The sequence below is a fragment of the Tenrec ecaudatus genome (assembly GCF_050624435.1).
Source record: "Tenrec ecaudatus isolate mTenEca1 chromosome 2 unlocalized genomic scaffold, mTenEca1.hap1 SUPER_2_unloc_12, whole genome shotgun sequence".
In the NCBI taxonomy this organism is placed as follows: Eukaryota; Metazoa; Chordata; class Mammalia; order Afrosoricida; family Tenrecidae; genus Tenrec; species Tenrec ecaudatus.
The window spans coordinates 576,565-589,369 of NW_027457572.1; the positions used below are offsets into that span (position 1 = coordinate 576,565).

Sequence of the window (12,805 nt, forward strand, 5' to 3'; positions counted from 1 at the left end):
AAAAGCAAGCATTCCCATTTTATAGGAAGTAGGCTAACCCCCAAGGAAACTTCCTTTCATTTGCATCTGGACAAAAGGATTTCACACCAACCAACCTAATCTTCTGTTAGGTCACATCATTGGCAATTATTAGGCCTCACATGCCAATTTGACATGAAATATACAAGAGCTGGCTTACGGTCAACCCTCAGTACAACCAGGGTTCCTATATAATCATCCAAATTGGGATGAAATAGTATCTTACTGTGATTTGACTTGCATTTTCAAAATTCATGATGTGAACATCTTTTCATGTGATTATTAGCTACACACATCCTCTTTGGAGAACTGTTTATACTTTTGCCCATACGAAATTGATTACCTGAAATGTAATAAAAATTAGAAATAAAAATTTATTTACCTATTTTATTTTTTAAAGGATATTTCATTGCATTTTCAGTGAAGGCTTAGATGCAGTTTAGATTCTCTTTCCATAATGTCTACACAAGTTGTCAATTGACATTAGTTACATTCTTCACAATGCAATAGCATTCATTTCTGTTCAGGTTGTCCCATTTTCATTAATCTACTTTCCATTTCCCCATGTCTTCTCATCTTTTCTAAACAATAATTATTGACCATTTGACCTTATATAAGTGATTTTTTAAAGAAGCCTAGTACATACAAATGATTTCCTTTTTTTTTGTTTATTTGAGCCAAGCTATTACTTAGGTTAAAGTGGGTTGATTTTACTTGACAATTTAAAATTATCTTAGTGTAGTAGTCTCAACTGACTTTTAAGTATGGATTTTTAATGAAGCTTTTGATATTTTACTGAAGCAAAAAATGCGAAAATCTTCACCAATTTGAGTGTAATCTTTGGGCAGGGTCTGTGCTGATCTTTTTTGTACCATTCTGATTTTACTATATGTGTTTCTAAAACTGGTTATATGTGGATTTTTAAAAAGGAATTTGCCATTGTGTTTCATAAATTTTTTTTCTATTTTATCAGTATCCAACTATGTGAAATTAATGAGAACAGTTGGTAAGTGGGCAGAATAGGACTGTGGTGTGTGTACACTCATAATCTTTTTTTTAAATCATTATATTGGGGACTCTTACAGCTCTTGTCATAATGCATAGATATATTATGTCAAGAACATTTGTACATATGTTGCCATCATCATTTTCAAAACATTTTCTTTACACTCGTAATCAGACGTCCTGCTTTTGGCGGGACAGTCCCGATTTTTAACAATTGTTTCCGCATCCCGCGGCATTTTTAATAAGTCCTGATTTTGGAAAAGAATGCACAAGCTAGGTTATATGGTTTTCAGCTGCCATGTGGCTATTTCACCAGGATATGAGTTTTATCAATGGTGTCCCGCTGGTGTCCCGCTTTACCAATGTTAAAATCTGGTCACCTACACCAAGTGCTGTCTTCCTTCATCCACTTTTATGTTGTCTGTCCCCCTTGGAGTGGGTTATATGTTGATCATAGTGATTGGTTCCATATTTCTCCTCCCAACTTCCCCTTCCTTTTCAGGTGTCACTGCTCTCATTATTGGTCCTAAGAGGGTTATCTGTCCCAGATTCCCTGTGTTGTGAGCTCTTATCCGTAGCAGTGTACATGCTCTGGTTTAGCCGACTTGTAAGGTAGAATTGGGGTCATGATAGTGAGGGGGAAGGAAGCATTAAAGAACTAGAGGAAAATTGTATGTTTCATCAATGCCATACTGCATTATGACTGGCTCGTCTCTTCCTTGTGACCCTTCTGAGAGGGGATGTCCAATTGTCTACAGATGGGTTTTTGGTCTCCACTCTGCACACCGCCTCATTCATATTGATATAATTTTTTGTTCTGGGTCTTCGATGCCTGATCCCTGATCCCATCGACACCTCATGATCACAGAGATGGGTGTACTTTTTATATGTAGGTTTTGTTGCTTCTCAATTAGGTGTCCACTTATCTTCAAGCCTTTAAGACCCCAGATGCTTTATCTTTTGATAGTCAGACACCATCAGCTTTCTTCACCACATTTGCTTATGCACCCATTGTGTCTTTAGCCATCTTGTTGGGAAGGTGAGCATTACAAAGTGTTCTTGCATTGAGGGAGTACTTGTGTAGAGGCCCAATATCCATCTACTACCTTAATACTTAACATTTAAATATATATACATAGATCTATTTCCCTATCATTGTATATAAATATATTTACATATATACATGCCTCTATTTAGACCTTTAGAAATATCCTTTGACTCCTAGTTTTTTCCTCTATTTCCTTTTACTTTTCTCTCATCCCACTATCATGTTTCAGGTTTCAGGTTTCAGTAATTCCTCTCAGCTACATTGCTCTTGATCAAGCCCCACCAGGCATCCTACATCCTCCTCCCTGTGTATTTTACATCACTTGTTCCTTTGTCCTTAGGATTGTTGACACACCCCTTCCTTTTTCCACCTCCCCCTCTTCTATGTCCCCTCTCCTGAAACAGTTGTTCCTGTTCATTTCACCACCAGATTGTTTATTCTGCCTATCTTATCCGTCTAGACAGACATGCAAAAACAACAATAAGCACAAAACCAAAATAAAACAAACAGCAAAAAGCAAAACAAAACAAAACAAAAAACCCTCAAGCAAACAAACAACAAAAAAGAAAACCCTATAAATAGTTCCAGGTCTGATTTGTTGTTTTTTATGAGGGTTTTCCGGTTGAGTTTTGATGGGGTGCCATGCTCTGGCCCCAAAGTCTATTTCTGGTATTCCCCGGGGACTTAAATGCTTTGCTCCCCTTACTGCTCTGCAGGCCCTTCATGTTTCTCCCTGGTGTGGTGGGGTCAGATTGGGCTCACTTCCTGCATTGTGTCTCCAGTCTTGTGCCCCTTAGCGCTCGGGGTCAGTGAGGGATATTGTGTCTCATAGTGGGGCTAGCCCTATGGTTCTCTCTGTACATTGACTGTTCAGAGCAGGAATATCATCTTTGTGGTTTGGTGGGCCAGAATATGTTCCATTTTCCTTCCTTCTTTGCTTGCTCCTGTGTGCTCTGCTCAGACATGCCCCTCTCCCTGAACCGTAGCTTCAGTGCTAAACTAATTTTTCTTTCTGTTTTTTTTTCTTTCTTTCCGTTTTTTTTGCTTCATATAAGTAAAGACTGATTGTTTTCTTCGAAATAGCTTTTCACCAGTTGTTAAGATCCCAGACTCTATTCAATAAACTAAGCTAATTGTTATGTCGATTAACCAAAGCATTTGAACCTGTTTTTAAACTTAGAAAACCAATCTCGAGAGGTATAATGCAAATATATGCATACACATATTCACACACATTCTGACATATGAATATACACAAGTAACCCTGGGGGAGTAGAGGGTTAAATATTGGGCTGCTAACAACAAAATCAACGCTTCAAATCCACTAGCCACTTCATAAGAGAAAGATGAAACTTTCTACTTCTCTAAAGATTTATAGCATTAGAAAACCTATTGAATGTTTATAAAAGTATATATATATCTTCTGGTTGTTGTTACTGTTGCCAAATTATATGTGCTACAGTGATTGCCAAAAGATCCTTTTTTCTTATGTACATCTTGGTAAAATTGTTTACTTTTGTTAAGTTGTGCGCATATCACATTCACTTGGTGTTGATACCATCACCAAACACACCAGTATGTATAATCTAAAGAGAAACTCATTTCTCCAATCTGCCCCAATCCCTAGAAGTCACTAATAAATATTAGTTTTTATGTTTATCTTTTCATGTTATTTCTTAAAAGTGAAAATGTATAATACTTCCTTTTGGTGATTGACTTATTTTGCTCCACACAAGGTTCATCCATGTTGCAAGATGTTTTAGAAGGATATTTTTCTTTATCTCTGAGTAGCGTTTTATTGATATATGTACTACACATTATTTATCCATTCATCTAATGATGGACACTTAGATAATTTTTATATTTTTGCTGATATGAATAGTATGGCAATAAACATAGGTGTGTATATGCATGTGTTTTTCTCACTCCAATATACCTATCAAAAAAAACAAACTCACTCCATTGTATCAATTTTAACTCATAGTGAACCTGTAGGAGAGAGTAGAATTGCTCTCCTGACAGGGGAAGCCAGCCCCTAACACATCATTACTGGTCCAGTAGGTGCAATTGTACATCAATAATAAGTCAAGATTATAGCAAAGTTACAGAGAGCATGAGAGATAGAAGAGAAATATTGAAATAAATGGAGTCAGAAACAATTCATAGTAGCATGCTCACCTCAGCCCCCCTTGGTGGTCCACGTGGAGAGAGAGAGAGCTCTTTAATGCTTGCCCAGGGTTTTATATTCTCTGGAGACCTGCAAGCCCCCTAATTACAGGTAAGGACGTACGTCACAGGAAGGGGCTGTGCTATAGGTAATACAGTAATGAGAGGGGGTGGTCTAGGGAACTACACGCAATAGGAAGAGGAGGGATTGGGGGTATACATGTGACAAGATGGGCAGATCCTAGATTTAGGATGGCAACCTAACCTTGACCTGTTTTCTGGACCTTCATAGGAACCATAAACAGTAGGGTGTAAACCCCACCTACAGGAACCAAGCTAATGGTCCCAAGCTTCAGTGAGAAGTAATCTGTTGTCTCCAGCAGCAGGGAGCAGGCCCACCCCTGTGGTGTGGGGAGACAGCAGTCTGGCAGGGACTGCCTTCAGGGAAGATGTCTATAAGCATCTGACCTCCCCCCACACTCCCCAGGGTTTGTAAAGCACCAAATTTTTATGGGAGCAGAAAATTTCAGCTATGAAGTGCTGGTGAGTTCAAAATGCTGACCTTTGGTTAATACCTTACAATAAAACCAATTAAGTGGTTAGAGCTCCTGTATATACTGAGAAGTAGAATTTCTGGGTGGCATAGCAGGTTATGAGTAGGGTCAAAGAAAGATTAAGCTGTCTTCTCCCATAAATATTTACATTCCCCCAAACCTAAAGGGGCATGTCTACTCTGTGTTAATGGGTCACTATGAGTTAATTGAAGCCATGGCAGTGGGTTTGGTTGGGGGTGGAGGGTTATTTGTTTTTATTTTATGACAACATTTTCTCTAGTAGTTGGAGGAATTTCCAGACTGTTTGATAGATTTTGCATTCCCACAAACAGTCGGTGAGAATTCTAATTTTTCCAAATCCCTTCAAACCTTTGTTCTTTTCCATTTTAAAGTTTATTTTCATCCTAACTGTTCCTGGTGGGAGTGAAATGCTTATCCCTGGTTGCTTTTGATTTGCATTTATCTGATGGCTAATAACATTGATAATCTTTATATGTGTCTGTCAACTATTGAAATATCCTTTGTTGGAGTGTTTGCTCATGTACTTTATTAAGTTATTTATTATACCTTTTCCCAGTTTTAATTGGGTTGCATGTGTGTGTGGTGTTTGTGGTGGTTGTGGTTATTCCATCAATTAGCTTTAACCTGTGTCTTTACAATTAAACTGCATTTCTGTGGAAACATTTAGTTGGATCTTAGTTAGTAGCTTTGTATTATTTTGATTTTTATTCTAAACTAGGCATTTTAATAGTTATCAACACCAACTAGACATATTTACTCCATGGTTTTGTTGCACATAAATCTCTGGATTTTCTTAGGAATTAAAGATGCTGTCAGATAAGCCAAGAAATAATTTGTTTTCTCACCTACTGCACATCCCTGGTGGTATCGTGTATAAACAATGGACTGTGATTTGAAAGATCACCAACAGTGAAAGCACAAGCCACTCCTTGAGAGAAAGACCTGCGGCTTTCTACTCCAATGTGGTTACAGTCTCAGAAAATCACAGGGGCATTTCTATCCTGTTCAAAAGGGTTACCATGAGTCAACATTGACATGATGGCAGCAAGTTGAAGGGCTCTTTTTGTGTGTCATAATCATATGATACTAATTAATTGGAATCCAAGGAGTTGTTGATCATATGCGGGCCCTTCTCTCACTGGTTCTGAAGATTTGGGTCTTGGCAGATTCTTGACTCATTAAAGCAATGGTAGAACTTCCAAACAGGGATTTCATGTTCAAATGCTGTACCACTGAAGCTGTCTAGGACCAAGTATCCTCAGTTTTTCTGTGTGAAACAAACCCTTTAGGCTACTTGCACACAAAATGTGGAGCCTATACTGGCTTCCTCGGTTTCAAGTGATGGACACTGTAGCACACGTGTTCCCAGAGGCTCATACAGGATTAGGAACCTGGGAGAATCATGTTAAAAACAGTGTTTAGGAAGTCGATTCTCTTTCTGGGATATAGTATTTGGGAAACTGGATAATTGGAAAAATAGTGTTACTTCCAAACCTAGTTCGGTCATCTCAGACTTCAGAATAAAGATGATTAGCAAAATATATGTGCTTCATATGGACAACAGTGGGGAAAATTTAGCTAGACCCTACATTTGTTTCACAGCTGCAACTAAATACTCTACTGTTATTTTCTCTCATGAGAAGAATTTATCTACATGGCCACACAGAGAATTGACCCAAATAGATAGCACCTTCTTTTCCTACTGTGCATTCTATTTTCATTAAGACTCCATATACCTCATTTCATGATTTTTCAATTGCCTTGACATTTCTCAGAGGCAGATCACATGGATTGCATTTTGTCTTCTCCCTTAGATAAAGGAGGAAACTAACATGTGGAGACTAACAAATTACCTTTTTCAAAATATAAAAACAAACTGTAATATCTCAACATGATTCAAGTGATATGAGGGAAAAGCCCAATATAACCTATTGCTTAGTTCAGTTACTGCATTCATCTCACTATCAAAACAATCACGTGTTCATAGAATAAAACTTTGGTGAACATGGGCTCATATTTTGAAATAAATTCACACATTTCTTAGAAAAGCATTCCCTCAGAGTTACTAGTGAAGAAACTTGTTTGAATAAATTAAATGCTAAGAAATCATCCCGAGTGAGGTCCAGGTAGGATGGCAGGGGCCAGACCAAGTCCAAGTATACATATGGCAGCCAACTAAAAAGGGGGCGGGGAGGGAGGAAAAGGGAAAGAAAAAAAAAGTGTGGTGGGGGAATAGGACACTGAGCCACCCAAAGGGAGGGTATTGTTTGTGCCTCCACAGGGACCGAGGGACCAGATAATAAGCCACTGCCAGATGAATGCAGTGTGCCAAGAAGGAGTGGGGAGCCAGTATAGGGGCCTGAGGGCTTGGCCCCATATCAGCTATGTGGAAAACTGTCCTTTCTGTCAGAAGAATTTACTTGAGAGGATGGCACTGAAGCTGCAGCTAGGAGAGAGGAGTATGTCTGATGAGACCAAATGGGAGCAAATGAAGGGGGAGGAAGAGAGTGGAGCACATCCTGGCCCATCAGGCCGGGAGGATGATATCCCCGCTCTGAACAGCCAGTGCACAGAGTGGACAATATGGTTGATCCCATTACGAAACAAGCTGTCCCTTGATGGCCCAGGGCCCTAAGGGGGACAACACTGGAGACTCACTGTTGGGTTGGCCCAGACTGACCCTGTGACACTGAGGCAAACCACTAAAACCATGTGGCAAACCAACTGTGGGAACAGCGCAGGGAGCCCCTGAGAGAATACAAAGGACAGACCCTGGGGCCAGAGCATGGTACCCCATCTGACCTGACTGAAGGACACGCCTAGAGATAAAAAATCAGACCGTGATCTATTTACAGGTTTTTCTTTCTTTTAAATTTTTTTCTTTTAATTAATTTATTTTTCTATGGGTAATTGGTTTTCTTTTTTGTTTTCATCGCTGTGTTCATTGCCTGTCTTGCTATGGCTTGATTTTTGGTCTATATTATTATCTCTGCAGATCTATCTAGAAAAGGTAGGCTGGACGAATTGTCTGGAGGAGAAAACAATGGGATCAATGGTTCCAGGGGGACACGGGAGAGGGGGATGCGGGAGTAAGGAGGTGGTGCTGACCAACCCAGGGACAGGGGAGTAACAAGTGATCCAAAGTCAGTGGCAAGGAGGGTGTGAGAGGCCTGGTAGGGATCCAGAAAGGGCAATGTGACCGAAAGAAGTTACTGAAACCCAAATGAAGGCTGAGCATGATAAATGGGACAAGAGGAACATAAAAGGAAATAGAGGAAAGAACTAGGTGATAAAGGCTATTTATAGAGGTCTAAAGACTGGAATGTACATATGTAAATATATTTATATAAGAGTTCGGGGAAACAGATCAACATGCATATTCTTATAGGTTTAGTATTAAGGCAACAGATGGACATTGGGCCTCCACTCAAGCACTTACTCAATGCAAGAACACATTGTTCTATTAAATTGGCATTCCAGGATGCACACCTTCCTGACACGATTGTTGAAGAAAAATGTGTGCATGAACAAACGTGGTGAAGAAAGCTGATGGTGCACAGCTATCAAAAGATATAGCATCTGGGGTCTAAAGGCTTGAAGATAAACAAGAGGCCATCTAGCTGAGAAGCATCAAAGCCCACATGGAAGAAGCACACCAGCCTGTCTGACCACAGGTGTAGAAGTGACCAGTTATCAGACATCAAAGAGCTAAAAACCGTATCAGTGGGTGCCCACCTCCCTGATATGATCACTGAGGACAAACGTGTTCATAAGCAAATGTGGTGAAGAAAGCTGATGGTGCTCGGCTATCAAAAGATATAGTGTCTGGGGCCTTAAAGGCTTGAAGCTAAACAAGCAGTCATGTAGCCCAAAAGCAACAAAGCCCACTTGGAAGAAGAATACCACTCTGTGTAACCATGAACTGTCAAAGGGTTCAGGTATCAAGCATCAAAGAACAAAAAAATCATATCATTGTAAATGTGGGTGAGTGCAGAGTGGAGACTCAAAGCCCATCGGTAGGCAACTGGCCACCCCATTACTGAAGGGTTGTGTGGAGGAGATGAGCCAGTGAGGGTGCAGGGTAGCGAAGATGAAACATACAACTTTCCACTAGTTCTTAAATACTTCCTCCCCCCTACCCCACACTATCATGATCCCAATTCTACCTTACAAATCTGGCTAGACCAGAGGATGTGCATTGGTACAGATAGCAACTGGAAACACAGGGAATCCAAGACAGATGACTTCTTCAGGATAAGTGTTGAGAGTGGTGATGCCTGGAGGGTGCAGGGAAGTGGGGTAGAAAGGGGGAACTGACTACAAGAATCTACATATAGCCTCCTCCCTGGGGAATGGACAGCAGAGAAGAGGGCGGGGGTGGGGGGAGACATCGCACAGTGTAACATATAATAAAATAATAATAATTTATGAAGTATGAAGGGTTCATGAGGGAGGGTGGTGGGGAGGGAGGGGCTCAAGTAGAAGGCAAATGTTTTGAGAATGATGACGGCAACAAATGTACATATGTGCTTGACACAATGGATGTGTGTATGGATTGTGATAAGAATTGTATGAGCCCCCAAGAAAATGATTTAAAATAACCAAAATAAACCAACAACCCGGGTATTATAAATGGTCAAGAAAAGTTATTCACACTAAAATAAGGTTTTTTTAAAAACATTTTATTAGGGACTCATACAACTCTTATCATAATCCATGCATACATCAATTGTGTAAAGCACATCTGTACATTCTTTGCCCTCATCATTTTCAAAATATTTGCTCTCCACTTAAACCCTTTGCATAAATTCCTTTATTCCCCTCCCTCCCCACTCCCCACTCCCTCATGAACCCTTGATAATTTATAAATTATTATTTTGTCATATCTTGCCCTATCCGGTGTCTCCCTTCACCCCTTTTCTGTTGTCCAACCCCCAGGGAGGAGGTCACATGTAGATCCTTGTAATCAGTTCCCTCTTTCGAACCCACTCACCCTCTACCCTCCCAGTATCGCCCCTTACACCCCTGGTCCTGAAGGTATCATATGCCCTGGATTCCCTGTGCCTCCAGCTCTTATCTGTACCAGTGTACATCCTCTGCTCTATCCAGAATAGCAAGGTAGAATTCAGATCATAGTAGTTGGGGGGGTGAGGTGGGGAGAAAGCATTTAGGAACTGGAGGAAAGCTGTATTCTTCATCAGTGCTACATCACACCCTGACTGACTCATCTCCTCCCCTGGACCCTTCTGGGAGGGGATCTCCAGCGGCTGACAAATAGGCTTTGGGTCTACACTCTGCACTTCGCCATTCATTCACTATGGTAAGATTTTTTTTTTTCTGATGATGCCTTATACCTGATCCTTTTGAGAGTTCGTGGTCGCACAGGCTGGTGTGCTTCTTCCATGTGGACTTTGTTGCTTCTGAGCTAGATGGCCGCTTATTTACCTTCAAGCCTTTAACACCCCAGACATTATCTCTTTTGATAGCTGGGCACGATAAGCTTTCTTTGCCACATTTGCTTATGCGCACATTTGTTCTCGGCGATCATATCATGGAGGTGTGCACCGAATGATATGATTTTTTTGTTCTTTGATGCCTGATAACTGATCCCTTCGGAACTATGTGATCATACAGGCTGGTGTGTTCTTCCATGTGGGCTTTGTTGCTTCTGAGCTAGATGGTCGTTTGTTTATCTTCAATCCTTTAAGACCCCAGATGCTATCTCTTTTGATAGCTGGGCACCATCAGCTTTCTTCATCACATTTGCTTGTTCACCCGCTTTGGCTTCAGCAGTTGTGTTGGGAGGGTGAGCATCATAGATTGCTAATTTAATAGAAGAAAGTATTCATGCATTGAGGGAATGCTTGAGTAGAGGCCCAAGGTCCTTCCGCCTCCTTAATGCTAAACCTATAAATATAGGCACATAGATCTATTTCCCCATCCTCATATATATATTTGCATATGTACATGTCTTTGTCTAGACCTCTATAAATGCCCTTTGCCTCCTAGATTTTTCCTCTATTTCCCTCGACTTTCTTCCTGTCCCACTATCATGCTCCATCCCCACCTGGGTTACAGTTATACCTCTTTGTTACCTTACCCTTGATCATTCCCTACCAGGTCTGCCACTCCCACCTCATCACCAATTTGGATCCATTGTTGTTCCCTTGTCCTGAGTTTGTTAGCACCACTTCCTTACCCCTCAACTCCCCCTATCCCATGTCCCCACGGAACTGTCGGTCCCGTTGTTTTTCTTCCAGATAGTTCATCCAGCCAATCTTATTAAGATAGACCTGTGGAGATAATAACATGCAGAAAAACAAGACAGAGGAAAACAAAGCAACAAGACAGAGGAAAACAAAACAACAACAACAAACCACTGAGAAAGAACAAAACAAAACACATCAAGAAAGAACAGCTTGTAGTTAGTTCAAGGATCGTTTATTGGTCTTTAGGAGTGTTTCCCAGTCCAGTCTGTTGGGGCACCACTTTCAGCATTTCCTGGGGATTTTGCTGCTCCATTCCCTTGCTGTTCTGCTGTACTGCACCATTGCTTTGCCTCAGCGTGGTGGGATCAAGTCAGGCACAATTCCCACACTGTGTCTCCGGTGCTGTCCCCTGTAGGGCCATGGGTCAGTGTGGGGCATCATGTCTCATAGTGGGGCCAGCCATGTTGTGCTCTCTGTGGACTGGCTGCTCTAATCAGGGACATCATTCTCACGGCCTGGTGGGCCAGGATGTGCTTCACTCTCTCCTCCTCCCCCTTCTAAAATAAGTTTTATAGTTATCAGTGTTTGGAGGAAAAAGGAAAGAAGTGGAAATAGAAAGGAAAATATAGACTAGATGTTAGACAGATATTAACTGGTGAAGGGCAAGACAATATTCAACAAGAGCGAAATGGGAAAAATATGATAGAAACAGAGCAATGTATTGGGATGTTTGCAAGAGTTAAAGACAACAGGTCAAATATAATATATAATATACAAGGTTTCAATAGTGATAAATTCTAAATAGATGCCTGGATAGATGTGTAGATTCAATAGATATGAATGGAAGAGTGAGAGGATACCCACAAATATATACAAATTTAACAGAGGATATTTGTATATTTTATCTATTATTGCTACGAATGTACCCATGAATGTACAGAGCAAACAGGAGGCAAAGTTTTAAATACTCTAGATTTGCACTCTCTAATACAGTAGCCACCAGTTCCATATAAATAATTTAAATAAAATATGCTTAGAAATTTAGTTCTTGTATCATATTAGTTACATTTCAAATGCTAATAAGCTATGAGTATTTTATTCAGCAATACAACCTTCATCATAACTCCTTGAATCACTTCATAATTTTCCAAGAAAAACCGTTTGAAACAAGGCCAAGTGGTATGGACCCACTATTAAAGTTGTTTGATCTTAAATTCGAGTGTGAGGATATTAAAAATGCATCGTGAACACTTATCTGACAGTGAAGATGCTGTGGCTGAAAAGCCACAAGTTTGATGATTAAAATATAAATGACCCAAACTCTTCAACTTTGAAACGGAAAAACCCAAGCTCTTCTATCCCATTTCACGTTGTGGAATCCCTACGGAAGGGGCGCTTGGGTGACGGAGGGAAACTTCACTTGTTTTAAATGTTGAGGATTCTGCTTTTCTAGGCTGCAGTGGAACCACTTTAACAGGATTTTGACATGACTTTTCCCTTATAAAACGTGCTCAGCAAATAGCACAAAGTAAGTATAGTTTGGGAAAATTTTATGTTAACTATTGTGACATCTGCAAAGTTTTATAAGGCAACTAATTTAACAAATTCACTATTGTGAGGAGTTGAAAACATCAATGGGTGTTTTATGGCTAGCATGGTTGACAATTCAGATATGTAACTTTTTCTGTTATTATAACTACTTCTCTGCCTGGTATTTAATATACAAGCAAGGTCACCCAAAATTACAGGTTTCAGCGGAGCTTCAGAAAAAGAACATACTACAA

General features: G+C 40.2%; 1 pseudogene; it reads right to left on the bottom strand.

Moving 5' to 3' along the window:
- Positions 1–821: 821 nt before the first annotated feature.
- Positions 822–922, bottom strand: LOC142435843 (U6 spliceosomal RNA; annotated as a pseudogene).
- Between the last annotated feature and the right edge of the window lie 11,883 nt (positions 923–12,805).